The sequence below is a fragment of the Meleagris gallopavo genome, chromosome 1 (assembly GCF_000146605.3).
Source record: "Meleagris gallopavo isolate NT-WF06-2002-E0010 breed Aviagen turkey brand Nicholas breeding stock chromosome 1, Turkey_5.1, whole genome shotgun sequence".
Taxonomy (NCBI): Eukaryota; Metazoa; Chordata; class Aves; order Galliformes; family Phasianidae; genus Meleagris; species Meleagris gallopavo.
This window is the reverse complement of record NC_015011.2, coordinates 2,108,969-2,123,496: the sequence shown is the minus strand read 5'-3', so window position 1 is coordinate 2,123,496 and position 14,528 is coordinate 2,108,969. Positions and strand designations below refer to the sequence as shown.

Here is a 14,528-nt window from a genome sequence, read left to right as displayed (position 1 = left end):
TGTGCCTTTAACATTTCAGTATTGATATTTCTTTTCCACTGTTAGATGGGATGATATGATAGCTGATAACTGCCACCTTAACCAAGCTTACGGTCAATAGCAATAGATCCATCAGGCTCCCTCTGTCAATCTCTCTGCTGTCTGCTCTATTTCATTTTCCATATTTTGCCTCCCCAAGGAAGATTTCTTCCCTCCCCCCTCTCCCACTGCGAGCCTCAATTCTAGACCAGGCAGAGGGTGCAGCATTTCTTTCTTGCATTTCACTGATGCAGCGCTGAGATCAGCTTTAAAGTGTTGCCCCATGGTATGAACTGTTCCCTTCTTCCAATACCATGTAGTTGCAAGAGTTGAGGTCCAAAGTGAAATACATCTCATGAACACACTGAGCTTATCTCCCCGTGCTCAACCCATGCGCCTCTGAGAGCTTCTCAAATCTGAACCCAAAGTAGACTTCTTCAGTGCTTGGACAAATGAACGTATGGCTCAGTTCCTGCTTCTGTCTCTTGACCATGAAGATAGCCAGGGAGGATTTATTGAGCTAGAAATGCTTCTGTGGCTGACTCCTCAGTCTACGTGGGATGGATGCCAGGTTGCTGTCAGCTGTGGATGGCAGCACATCTTTCTTGTCTTTGGGTAGCCAATGGGTTATGAACAACTGCTTACCGCTTGTGTCTACCATAGATATGAGCCCCAACTTTTTTTTCTGGCCCCTGTGGAGCCAGGGCCAGAAAGCTCTGGTTTAGATGGCAGGTCAGATATAGAGTTTAAATCAGGCATTTCTACAAAAAGACTTGAATGTAACCCTGCAATTCCTTGCAAGCCTTCATTCCTGCATTGATGATGATAACCAGGTGTCTTTCCTGTCACTGTCAGGGCTGCTCACTCTTGAAAGGACAGCATGAGACAGTACAGAAACAGAAGGGCTAGAAAGTGAAACTGCAAAAAGCCAGGTGAAGGCTGTAGGTCTGGTCAATGAAGGACAGTCCAGTCTCACTTGTCCTCTTCCTTGGAGGATGAATGCTTATTGTGAATGCTGTTTGTAGCTGCATGGACAGGCAGGGCCACTGAGCGTGGAATCTGCCCAAGACCAGGTGAAGAATAATTTCAAGAAGAGGCTTGGAAGGATTTGTTTGGTCAAAGCATCCACTTCAGAATCCAATGAAATACAATTTCACACTCATCCCTTTGAGGGATAAACTTTACTTTTGGGATCTTCTTCAGAATCTGTCATTTTCTCCTCCACTTTAATACGAATTTTGCCCTTCACTTGCTTTACTCTAGAAATGCTGTCATTTCCACAAAAACCTCACATTTGCTTTTTGACCAGCCAAACATCTGCTTTGTTTCTTTATATTCTCTTATTCCTAAAGGAAGATCTGCTCATTCAGATTGAATTGATGTGCAAAAGATTGAATGTTTCAACTTAGATATCAAAGTGCTGCCACCCGAGATATCAGAAACATAAAACTATTGCCAAATAAAAAAACAGATAAATTAATGAACACCCCTTCCCTTATGCTTGGATACGAGATGGTTGTGAGAAAGCTGACTTAAAATAAAGTACATGGCATGTAACTCATCAGTGTAGGCCATCCAATTGTTGGGTGTCCAGGATGAGCAAACCTTCCATCTTTTTCTGGAAGCTCCCTGTGAAGGTTGACTCAAAGCTATGGCTGATTCAGAGTCTTGTGATAAATGCTGGTGGGTAGGCAATATAAAACAGCTTAAACATCAGCATCTGAGGACCTATCCAGAACCCAGGAAAGCTTTGCATAGCCCACATGCTTCAGAGGCTTGATACACTGAGAACAGTTAGATTAAACCTCAATATTCCTTCCAGCACTGTGATGCTGTTGAGGAAAAGCAGCACGCAGGATGGAGAAGCAGCATATAAAGCCTGATGAAGGGGTCTCAGGATTGCTTGCAGAGTGAGGGTTTGTGCTCAGAACAAGGAAAACCTCTCTGGTAGTTTGATTACTTTTGTAATCAGCAAAATAGGTTGAAGGAATTTTATTTCTTTAGCCAAGAAAAGAGAAGCCAAGTGGAGACAGAATAATAGTTGTCCAGGAGACAAAAGATACTTGAAAATGTGATGAGAGCAATTCTTCTGGTCTGCTGGGAGAAAAATAGGAAGAAATTAGCTTAATTTTCAGCAAAGAAGATTTAGTTTGAATGCTAGGACAGAAAAGTCATGTTCACAACAAAATGCTAAAATGATTTAGCAAGGGGGGATGTAAAAGCTCCTTAATTAGGGTGGCTTTTTTTCCCAAGTAGTTTGGATAAACTTCTGTTGAGCATAATCCGTGAACCAGGAATTCCTGGTGATCCAAATTTGGTTCTGTGGATTGATAGATTCCTTGCAAAGAGAGACAACTGCCATAAGGACATCCTGATTACACAGCTAATTTCTCCTCTTAGCAGGAACTCGGGTTGGGGTAGGGAGGTAACAGTAGCACAACTGCATTTCCCTGTAGTATAATTTATCATCCTTGCACATGAATGCTGAAACTCCCCAGTATAGGGCTATATTCCACTTCTATCTCTCTCTCTCTACATGTTACCTCTTATGGGTAAATTCAGGGTTTATTCTGCATTTCCTATGACTCTTTGAGGCGCTTTCCAAAGGCACTACCCATTTCTGCTGGGAAGGACTGTTGGATACAGAAAAAATTTAGTCCATCTTAACATGCCCCTAGGTGCAAACAGTTTCTAAAGGAGAACAGTATACTTCCTGTATACTGACCAGTATACAGGAAGGACTGACTTGGTGGCCAAGGGTTCTGTAATCTGCTTGCAACCTTGTGGCTCTCATTTCCAAAACCATGTGTCTTTTTAATGACTTGACTAGAAATGTTTCCTGCAAGGCAGTCATGGGAATTCTTCCCCATTTGAAAGATAGGAAGATATTCAGTGATCAGTATCAGCTAATGCTAGCCTATCATGTTACTGACAATTGTCAGGTTACTTCCCTTTAGAATGGTTGTATTTGATGTTTCTCTACAGTGTATTATAGGCTAATTAATGCTGTTAATGATAATGGTTCTACGTAAGAAGCCTAGAGTATTATCTCTATCTATCTTCTTGTCACCTTCCTTTTATCAAACCATTAAAGGAAAGCAAGCTATCTAATGGGGCTATCAGCCCCCACCACACTAATTCACTTACATCCACATGGAAATAGAAAGCACTCTACAAATGTAGGATGGATGCTTATGCTAATTGTGGAGACTATATACTGGTGCTCTGGCTTTCATTTCATGCTTTTCCCTTGCATTTTGAGCCATGATCCAACCCTTCTCAAAGTTGGAGGGCAATTTATCATCGACAGTGCACATCTTCAGTTGTTCAGATTTCAATCTGTCATCTTTAATATCAGTTGGAGACACGTATATTGTACATTCTTCTAAACCACAAATCAGCAAAGCTGCTCCTTCTTCTTTCAGTCTACCACGAAGCAATTATAGTGGTTGGAGACCATTTGTGTTACTGGCACTGCAAAGAAGAGGGTAAGTGATATTTCATTTGGGAAAAAATATATATTCAATTGAGACATTCTTTCCAGGTCAGTCACTACCCCCAAGTGAGAAAGCAGGAAATTCTCGACATTGGCTCCTTGACAAAAGGAGATGGGGTCTTTTGTGTTTCTGTGGTTGTGGAAAGAGCCACAGACACCTTTCCCAGGTGATAAAGGATCACAGCAACAGAAATCCATCAGACAGATGAAAGTAAACTGTACTTATGCTCAAAAGCAGCATAAATAGAAGTGAAAGAGGTCTGAGCACATGCTGCAGAAAGAGCCCCTTTCTGATACGTGTCTCTTCTCTGACAAAACAGTTTAATATTTTTTTTCTCTCAAATGAAAGCAGACTTTGTAAAAGGCAATGTTTAAATAGAAAGATTTTCAAGAAGATGTAGGGATAATCTTCTGGGATCAGACATTATCGCAAGAAACTTTGGAGAACACAGACACGATCCAGCCATTAATCTCACCACTGCCAATCCTGAGTTGAAAATAAAGCAGTTTAGGGTTTGAAAAGCAGTGACATCTGGGTCCTTCTATGGCCCTCTGCTTTCACACCCTTGAGGGCTCGCTTGCCCTAGCTTTGCTCCTTCACAGGAATTGCACAGTGCTTGCTTTTTAACGGAGCATCCTTTCACTAAAGACACTACTAGACGTGGTGAGGCTGGCAGCAAAATCACAAATGCTGGCATAGAGAGGCATAAGTGTCTTCCACCAGCACTCTGCAAACTGCGAGCCTGTTATTTTTTGTCATCCTTTTACACCTGGGGAGCTGTGATTCCTGCGGATTTCCTTCTGGCTGCTGCTCGAGCACGAGCCAAGTCTCATCTGTATGCAACATAGAGGACTCGCTTTATGCGACAGCAGTGAGAGACAGATGCACAACCCCAGTTCTCATCAGCTGAGGAGAGGGAGTCAGAAGCAGTAAAGTGCTGCGGGATGTGAATCAACACTATAAAGTCATAAAAAAATAAAAAAAAATAAAAAAATAAAGTTATTGTAAGACAAGCAGTGCACTGAGGCACTCTCCTTGGATGCGATTTCACTGGGCGTATACTGAGAATGGTTCCAGCTCATAATGTGAAAGAGTTGTGGAAGTCCCATAGCTTAGGTTCTGTGCAAAGTTACAGCAAAGGAAAGAGATGCTTCTCCACTGGCAACATGGGTCCTTAATCTCTCTATTTCCTGCACCACCTGATTCTGCAGCAGGAAAAATAGCTGACACTTTTACCTCAAGACATCAAATCCATAGGAAATTAATAATATTTTACCCCTCTCGTTTGGCTATCAGCTTGTGCACTATGGAAAAAAAAAGAAAAAAAAAAGAAAAAAAAAGGAATGTTCCTAAGAATCACTTAGACCTGATAAAGTAAATTATAGAACAATACAGTCATTTGAGTTGTAGGGATCCTTAAAGGCCATCTAGTCCAACTCCCCTGCAATGAACATGGATACCTACAGCTCAACCAGATGCTCAGAGCCTGATCCAGTCTGACCTTAAATGTCTGCAGGGATGAGGTATCCACCACCTCCCTGAGCAAACTGTTCCAGTGCTTCATAATGTATCATAAAAACATTTTCCTTACATCCAATCTAAATCTCCCCTCTTTTAGTTTGAGACCATATCCCTTTGCCCTATCCCAACAGACTTGCCAAAGAGTCTATCCCCTTCTTTCTTTGAGTAAATAACATCAGAACTTCTCTGGAGATGAACAGATCAAAGGAAGTGTGCTTCTGCTGTCTGAATACCCAGCTGATATGCTACCCTGCCTGGAGCTGCATCCCATCCTGGCACAAAGTACCAAACTATTGATTATTTTGGGTGGTGAATCCCATCAGATCTCACAGTAACGTTCCTCCTGTAGTAACAATGCTCCAATGTATCTCAGTAACAGAGAAAAAAACATGCTAAAACCTGCAGATAAGCTGAAAAATTTGAATTGATAACTAAACATTTTTAAGCTTTGCTGTGTTAGAGCCTGGATAACACAGAACAGTTCATGGCTGAGAGGTGGTTCTGTAAAGATGAATATATGGATCTGATTCAGACTCTGGTTGCTCCATCCATTATTCTGGATGTGCACAGATGCAGCTGTGCTCATATCTAGCCCCACTGTTGAAGGGCTGCGATGCTGGTGTCCTGTGTACACTGAGGATATGAGAAATTGTTCTCATTAATGAGCAGTTGTAAAACTATAGAAATAGAAAATATAAATCTGCGCAGAACTTCCTACCCCTGAGGCTTGGAAAGTGCCAGACAAATGGTTCATCTTCCATCCAGATCTAGTTTTGGAGAGCTGTAAATCATCTTGAGTAACATTTAATCTTTGTTTCAGTCAGAACACCCCAGATCAGACCACAAGTTTTGATGCAATCTGATTGAAGTGTGCCCATGAAATGATATGAAACATAAACTCTAGAGATGGCAAAAATCATCTGAACATGCCTAGTCATCTATTTACATCTGAAAACATCCCTGGAGATAACGTCTGATTTTGTTCCACAAATGAGGAATAACAAGAAATAGAACATTGGCCAATGGCTGCCATTCTAGCAAACATCATCCATGGACTCAACATTTATCCCCATTTATGTATTTCACTGAAGTATTTGTCCTTTTTTTTCATACCTCACAAAGCTAATCACTCTATTAACTCTCTCCCTGCTTCTTTCTTGCTGACATTCTTATTCCAGCTCTGAAATTCAGCAAGTTTTTCAGACTGATAAAATAGCCTGGTCCACAGGCTGCTGAAAACAACAAAAACCTCTCATCTGGGATCTCCAGCATGCTTTGACATCTTGCTGGTGGGAAAAGAATTGGTGCCAGTACTCAATATTTGATTAATATTTATAACAATAGTGATGACAGAATCAAATACAAGGTGATGATTGTAGCTCCTTGATGGATTATTGCTTATAACCAAATGCACTTTTAGATAATCCATAAAAACTTCTCTTAATGCCTGCCACGTTCTTTTCACCCTGTTCTCTCCTCCACCTATCAGGTTATTTGTTTTTCCTACTGCATACCTCATACATTTTGAGATAAATAAGCACTGCAAAAAGAACACATTATCACAACATGTGTAGAAATACCAAAGCTGGCCTTCCACTAGACTTCTTGGTGCAAAATCACTGTCCCATGTCCTGTGAATCAACAGCACTTGGCGCTCCTTTTCTTATCCAGTCATCCCATTTATGACTGGATATCTATGCATCTATGCAACTTGCTGTCTCTGCTTTTAATAGCTGTGATATAAGTTGGTACCAGCTTACTATTCACATCTGGACAAGTTAGGAGGAGTTGCAGTACCCAAGCAAGTATAAAAAAACTCACGGTGTGTGACTATCATACACTCCTTGCTTACAATGCCATCCCACATCTGGCTGAGATACCACTTGGCTGTCTCCAGTAAGATGGCTATGCAGCAAATGCCTAGCATGTTGGTGCTATAATGCATGCATTTAGATGGTGTATCTAAATACATCTCCTGCACAAGCCAGAAAAATTAATCAATATCCCTACAGCCTTCAGGGTCTGGAGAAATGGAATGAACACGTATTGTGGGAGCAGGAGAGCAGATGGCATTGCAGAAACTACACAGTGAAAGAAGAGGGGAAGGATTTGAGCAGAGGGAGGCTCAGAGGAAGGACAGAGAGGAGGGAGAGTTCCCTTTAGTAAATATACAAAGTAGTGTTTTTTATTTTGAAACATATTTTTGCATGACGTAAAATAAAGTTTATTTGATGGACCTTTGTGAATATGCTAGATCTGATTCTTATTTGTACTAGCATCCTCAACAAAGTGATGTTTTTATGTGTGTTTACCTTCACTTAAGTGCCACCAAAAAAGCTTTTATATAGGAATCAAGTCAATCGTCATTTTTTCCACATTTTTAATTTCCCCTTTCACTCTCAAAAACCTCTCAAAGTTAAATCATTGAGAAGAAAAATATTTTAATAGAACTCTGAATTAATATTTAAACCCCCAAGAGCCAGAAAATGTGGAGTTAAAGCTCCCAAAGCCCAATGTTGTATTCTCAAGTAACGAAAGCTCCTGTGTCCCAGCATGATTTGGAGAAGAGGTCAAAATTACAGTGGTCCAGGGAGCTTTAACTCTTCAGCCCTGAATCACAACTTGATTCTTCCATTAATGCACTTCTTGTTGCCTTCAAATGTGTTTTCTCTACTGTTAAGAGAAAAGCTCCTAATCTCTAGTATTTTATATAGTAAATAAGATTCAGTTTAATAGCACACACTTTTCTAATATCAGACATTAGGTTTAGTGTTCCAATTTGTGAAAAAATATCCTCAGAAACCACTTTTTGTCGGTCTTTTCCCACTGGTAACTATGACAGAAACAGAAGGTTGTGCAGTTATATAAAGGCAAAGGAGAGAGGCTTTAATAGATGGGGCAGAAGGTCATTTTTGAGCCACATATGGCTGCACCCAGAAGGTGAGTTTAAAAAGGAAGAGAGATGAGTGCACAGAGAGCATAAATTGGGAGCAGGAAGAATAGACCTATGCCTATGGGTATTTCACTCTTAAGATGTTTGGAGTGTTTTGGAGTGATATAAATCCTTCCTGCCATCATCTGATGTGTATTTCTTCCTTTCCAAGCTGAGCTGAGTTCAGATCAAACCATCTCTAGGCTTTCACCTTCACCATTTCTCAGGGTCTCATCAGTCTCTGGATATCTCCAGTTATTCCTTGTAGAGGCTGTTGGAAGCTGTGAATTGATGCAGGAACAGTTTAAGTGAAACAACCATCAGAACTGTGTGGTTGTCAGTGCTATGAAGTCGTTATCTGAAGAATGCTTGTGCAAGTCATGGATGGGTTGGGCAGCTAGATGAAACTTGGTGCTGGAGAGGTCAGTGGAGGTTCTGCCTGGGATTTCAGTGAGACCAGTTCCTCCCACCCCTGTGTGTACACTGATACATTAGGCTTTTCCTAGATCTCAGATATACAATTGATCCCAAGTTGTCTGGGATGTGTCATGTCTCTGCTGTCCACATCTTCCTCTCCACACATGAAATAGAGCAAACACTATTCCTTATCCCTCTCTGGTGTACTCTGAGGTCTATTCCAGCACCAAGCTGCTGATCTTGCTTTCAGGATGGCTCTAAAGGCTGCAAATGGTGGATCCCATTGAGCAGAGCTCCCAAGGATCCTCCAGTTCATGGTGTTTCCCCTCAGCACCAGCAATTTATCACCTCCAACTGAGTCCTTGTTCACGTGCATCTCATTGCAAACGTGAATACAATGTGTAAGCAGCAGTTTCCCACTGAGATTGCTGAATTGATGACTCCATGCCACTGGTGGCATCACAGCATTACTTGGCACCTTCTAGTGCATGGCTGCAGTGGTTGGTGTGATGAGCTGTTTGTGACCCTCATGCTTTAGATACTGAACTGATATGGGGAATATATAGTTTGTCCTTCATATTGCATAAGGGGAGGCATAGAACACAGTGCATGGTCAGGAGCTGGAGGTAATGAAAGCCTCACAATGAAGGCTGAAGGGAACAGTGACATTGCTGAAGACAGTGTTGGCTGTGGTGAGTTATAACCAAACCCATAACACAACCCTTTTGAGGATGCAGTGATGAGTGATGTAGTTTGAAGGGATGCTGAGTCCTCACCTTTCTCATCAAGTAAAGTGGGATGAAAATACAAATTTCTTCCTGTATACGGATTGAGGCTACCATTAAATAGCCTTACACAAGGGTGAAGCTTTCTGGCTTTCATTTTAATGCAAAGGTATTCACAGGTTCAAGAACAATAATATTTGTTTTGGGGAAGCCATTCGAGGAACATCACTGGTGCTAGCTAACCAGAGATGAAGGAATTTGGAATGGTGTTGGCCAGGGCCATCAGAAAAGGAACAGTAACAACCTGTAGCTTTCCTAGGGCACAGAATAAAACAGCATTGTACAAATGCAAAGGGCAGAAGAACGTGGAACAGGATCAGAGTATAAGCAATACAGACTGGTCTACATTTCTTTTGCAGAAAAGATCTCAGAATGTATGATACATACATATAGTCTTTGGAGCTGCTGGAAGCTTTTTGATCTATCAATATCTGTGAAATCAGAATTAACCTATCTGGGCTGTTCATTTAAATCCTTTGACCAATCCCATGTGGCACCGTAATAGACGTATTGACCTTTGGCCAAACACAATCTTACTTGCTGCTTCTACATCCCACCGTGACACTTGTTGACTGGCCCCATGATGTGAAAATGTCCATGTGCCTGCCTCTCTCCCCTGCAAGAAAAGAGCCTGAATTACAGTATTGAGGAGGCAATGATCTTCGTGAATTAATCCACCAACACATCACACAAACTTAACCATGTCCATAAAATTGGATTTCCTGCTAGCTGGGGGGATTTGCACTGAGCTCAGCCCTGACTCAGGTATTACAGGCATTCAGCTGTGCAAACAGCAGAGATGACAGCACGCAGCTGCCTGAAGAAAAAGCTCAAGGAAGTTGTATGTGCTGTGTGGATTCAGCACTGCTTGCTGACACCGATCAGCCTTGCATCAAGGGAAAGGGCCATGGGGCAAAAGAACAGCCAGAAATGCGTTGGAGGGTAGTTTGCATCTCTCTGACTTGTTTTGACTCACAAAACAATGCTAGCAGAGTTAATGCTCCTCTATTCTTTGCAGTGTTAGAAAATAAACCAAGAAGGTCCTGCTCAGCTGTTCGTTTGCCTTCCTACTTTGTTTTTACCATAGGAATAGTAAAAACATGAAGGAGCAACAATGTCAGGACAGAGGGGGGTCTCAGCTGTGCTCTGGAGGGCTCACCATCTCTTCATCAGAGAGGTTAGTAGGTCTGTAACAAAACTCCTTCTTTGAGCTTTCAAGCTGAAGTGGAGTAAAAAAATGAAAAGCTGACTGGAAGATGAATTAAAATTCTTGTCCCCTTAGTTATTCACTGTCTATCTCTTTTGACACCTTGGCCTTTCTAGGCATAGATTTGTCATTTGGCTTTTTTTTTTTTCTATTTTTTTTCTCAATAATTTCTCAAGAACAGAGCACTAACCATCTTTCCAGCACATAGCAGCTATTAACTAATCAAACTTCTGAATAATGCCATGAGGTGGGGAAGCTGCCTATGCTTTGTACAGATGGGGCAATGAAGGCAGAAAGGGAGGTGGCTGAGTTAACCACCCTTAACCCTATGGGTGAGCTTCAGCCAGCTATCTGTGAGAGCTGATGCCTGAAGTTCCATGACAGCCTATAAGGTCATAGAATCAGAGAATCATTAAGGTTAGAAAAGATCTGTAAGATCATCTAGTCCAACTGTCCTCCTACCACCAATAGTGCCCACTAAACCACGTCCCTAAGTACTACACCCTCTCCTGACTTTTTTTCTAGGCTGAAGAAACCCAGCCCTCTCATAGGAGAGATGTTCCAGCCATTTGGTCATCTCTTGGTTTCTAAAGATGTAACATGAATATCCCTGAGGTTGCTGAGACTTCATGCTGATGTTCTTTGAAGGATGAGGACACCCTGAGGATGCTTAGCACTGCTGCAGTTCACTTAGATGTGTGTCATTGGGGTCTGATAGACAGCTGTGTGATTACTTCTGTGGGCAAATACCAAGAGTTGGTGTTGATGACATTGTGGGCCCCTTCCAACTCAGGATATTCTGTGACCCTCTTCTATTCTCTCCCTCTAAAGGTGGTAAAATGCCTTAAATCTAGACTGATTTAGGGGAGGTGAATCCAGTTCCAAGAGGGTTATCCAGAAATACTGTTGGAAACAATCCAGGAGCATGTGCATTGCAAACGTGATTTGATAGTTTCTCTCTTCTTTCCTTGCAAAACTTGCTCAGCTTGCAGAGAAATGAGTTGCTATTAATGCAGCATAACTATTTTGAAGCAGAGATGTCTGAGAGTGGATGTGGGAGACGTCTGCAAAAGCTGAAGTGCTACTGAGGAGTGAAGAGGCAAAGCTTGCTCGCAAACTCTTCTGCTACAAGAGCAAGGAGACATCAGGTCTGGAAGGCAGACGGCACTTTGCAGAAAGCAAGCTGAAAACAAACATGAGGACATCCTTCAGAGAGAGATTTGTTGCTTAGGCAGCTGGCTTCTCACATCAGACATTTACACAGGTTCAAAAAGCCATTGGGCAAATTCCTAAAAGAAAAACACAAAATGTGAAGGCCACGTAAATATAGGAGTGCCCTTCTGATGATTCTGTGGTGGGACTCTGCGGACAGAACGTTCTGGAGTTTAAGACAGTGATGAATTCTGGGCAACACATCCATCTACCTTTCCACCCAGCTGTAGAATTATGGAATGGTTTTGGTTGAAAAGACCGTTTAAAGATCATTTAGTTCCACTTCTGTGCTCTGAGCAGGGACATCATGCATGGGCTTCACCCATCCATACACCTACCCATGCATCCAGGACTTCAAGTGCTTCCAGATCCCACATGAAACTGGTTATCAGTTCTTAAAACCAGCAATGAGAAACCCCAATGACTCTGAGAAGTCATCTCTGAGCTTCTTGCCTCTGTCACAAGGACTCTTTGCAATAGATGCTTTGCTGTCTATCAGAAGGGGAAAGGACTGCTTTGCACTTTAATCCTTTAGGGATGGTTAACCTCACTGGGAGGCTGTGGACAAGCATATCTGAGGGAAGACTGATAAAAAAACTCTTCCCCAAATGCACCTGCTATGCAACTAAATAAGCAGCAACAATCTGGCAGCTTTTGCAGCCACTAAACCTGTGTGTTGTTTGAGTTTAATAGCAGAGGCTGACCCGGCTACCAAACCACAGCAAACGGCTTTGGGCTCAGTCCCATCCATGAACTGTGTGGCAATCTGCTGTGAGCCAAGCCTTCATCCATAACTGTTGTGAGAGGAGGATTTGGGAGCCTCCCCTGAAACCCAGCTGTAGGCTGAGCACCCCTTAAAATGCCTCATTGGTGCAGAGGCAGGCATGCACCAGGATTTCTCCCTTTTGCTATTGCAGGCTGTCCATTAGCAAACACAAGTCTGCAGTATGCACTGAACTCCATGGCATGGCTTTACCAGGCACTATCACACCCTGTCAAATTTGAACCAAACTTTGTCTTTATTTCTTAATGCGCAGTTTTACGCAGTGCCAAGCACAGATTTGTCAGATGGATTAAGGCTGCATCTACCCCGCATTAAGATCTTTGTTAGTGTCCCTTCTTTGCACTCCCACATTGTGATGCTGGCAGCTCTTGAGCTCCAGTTACTGCATGTTGCTGTCACATCCCTGCAAAACTGCAAAGAGAAACAACAGCACAGCCTGGCCCTTGGGCATGTGTGTTTGTGCTGCTGTCTATTCTATCCTCTTGTGTTTGTAGCCCCTTGCAAGAGGGCAGCCTGCATTGTGTGACCTAAATGGGAAGAGAGAGAGGAAAGAGAAGACCCAAATTGTGGGGGTTTTTAATTATTTTAATATTTTTTGGAGTGATTACTTGTTCATTAGGTAATCTCTTCTTTTCCTGATAATTCCTACTGCAGGTTCCCTCTGTTTTTTCCTGGCTGTCTGGGCATCAGAGAAAGTAGAAGAGCACAACAACCATCCAAGGAGATGAAAATGGAGTTGCAGAATATGCTTCCAGTAATGCCTGCATCCAACTATTTCAGACTGTGGTGGAAAAGACCCCAGCTGTCACCTCAGTAGAGAGCTAAACCACTCCATGAAATAAATAATAACAATAGCAGTGTTACTCCTGTGTGACACATGCCCTTTGGTATCTGATTAATGCTTACCCAGGACACACAGCCCAGGGAAGCTGCATGTGAGGTTATACACCCCTTCTTGTGCTTGTGGAGCTGACAATCCACTCTGGCACCACTCTCATGGTTACCATGATACTGTTATTGTTATCTGCCTCTTCCCTCTCTGTCCCCATTGACTTTAGGTAGATTAGAGCAGAGAGATGATGGATGGCTGGATTAGATGCTGCACACCTTCTTCAGTTTTATAAAGCAGTATTTTTCCATCCTGTTTGGATGCATCTCTCCTGTTGTGAGCACAAAACAGAATAACAGGGAGTTATTGTTGCAGGGCAGTGACTCTGGTTTACGTGTACGTGCAGCATGAGTCTTTTCATGGTATTTATAAGAAAAAAAGTAAGCTGACAAATACAATCAATTACAGCAAACCAGCTGCAAGGTGAAATGGAATAACCATGTGCTTCACCATTCAAGGCTCAGTGAAGGTCCTAGGCAGGAAAAAAAAGAGGAAAGATTGCTGTTGGCCTTTAAGGAGGGCTACTTCCTCTCTGCTCAAAAGCTGAATCCCACATAATCCAATTTCACATCCTGCTTTCAAAATGTTATTGGATCTTCGTGGAATTGATAAAAGTTGGAACAGCTATTTTTCTGTATGTTTCCAGTGACTGGAATAGCCTACATTGACACTGTGCTGGATGACCCTTCTTTCTATGAGGTCTCATTATTGCCTTGGTACAGTGACCTCCTCCTTTGCCTTCCTCTTGCTTCTCCAGTCACCACTGGCCATGGAATGTCCTTGGAACAAAGTCAGTGTGAATGCTCAAAGGCACAAGGTACTGAGATCCTGCTGACACACTGAGAGTGGTGTCCTAGATTGACTGGTTCACGTAAAATGGTGATAAAGGCTGATGAGGTGGATTTGGGCCTCTCTGTCTTATAGAGGACTTAATCTTGTGTGAATATATCATAACTTAATGTTATGTCCATAAATTGCATTTAGGGATCCTTTTCCCACGTCACTGACACAGCTGCCTCTGGAGAAACACTACTTGCAGGGCAAGACCTGGGTGATATTTCTTATAAAGCAAGTTGGAAGATCATATGTACAATGTATTTAGTTGAAGATTATATTTAAGATGGTGTGAGATACAAGTGATGAATAGCATCCTTGCATGTGTTGAGCATAGAACCATAGAATCATAGAATCAGTAAGCTTGGAAAAGACCACTAAGACTGCTTAGTCCAATCATCAACCCATAGCATTGCCACAAAAGAAAGAAGA

General features: G+C 42.2%; 1 long non-coding RNA gene across 1 annotated transcript in view; it reads left to right on the top strand.

Annotated features, from left to right (window-relative positions):
- LOC109367209 overlaps positions 1–13,729 on the top strand; it is a 31,942-nt gene extending 18,213 nt beyond the window's left edge. Inside the window, exons 3-5 of the long non-coding RNA XR_002114096.1 lie at positions 10,258–10,347; positions 11,413–11,525; positions 13,028–13,729. This is a non-coding gene — a long non-coding RNA (uncharacterized LOC109367209). The remainder of the gene's footprint in view (positions 1–10,257; positions 10,348–11,412; positions 11,526–13,027) is intronic.
- The last annotated feature ends 799 nt before the right edge of the window (positions 13,730–14,528 follow it).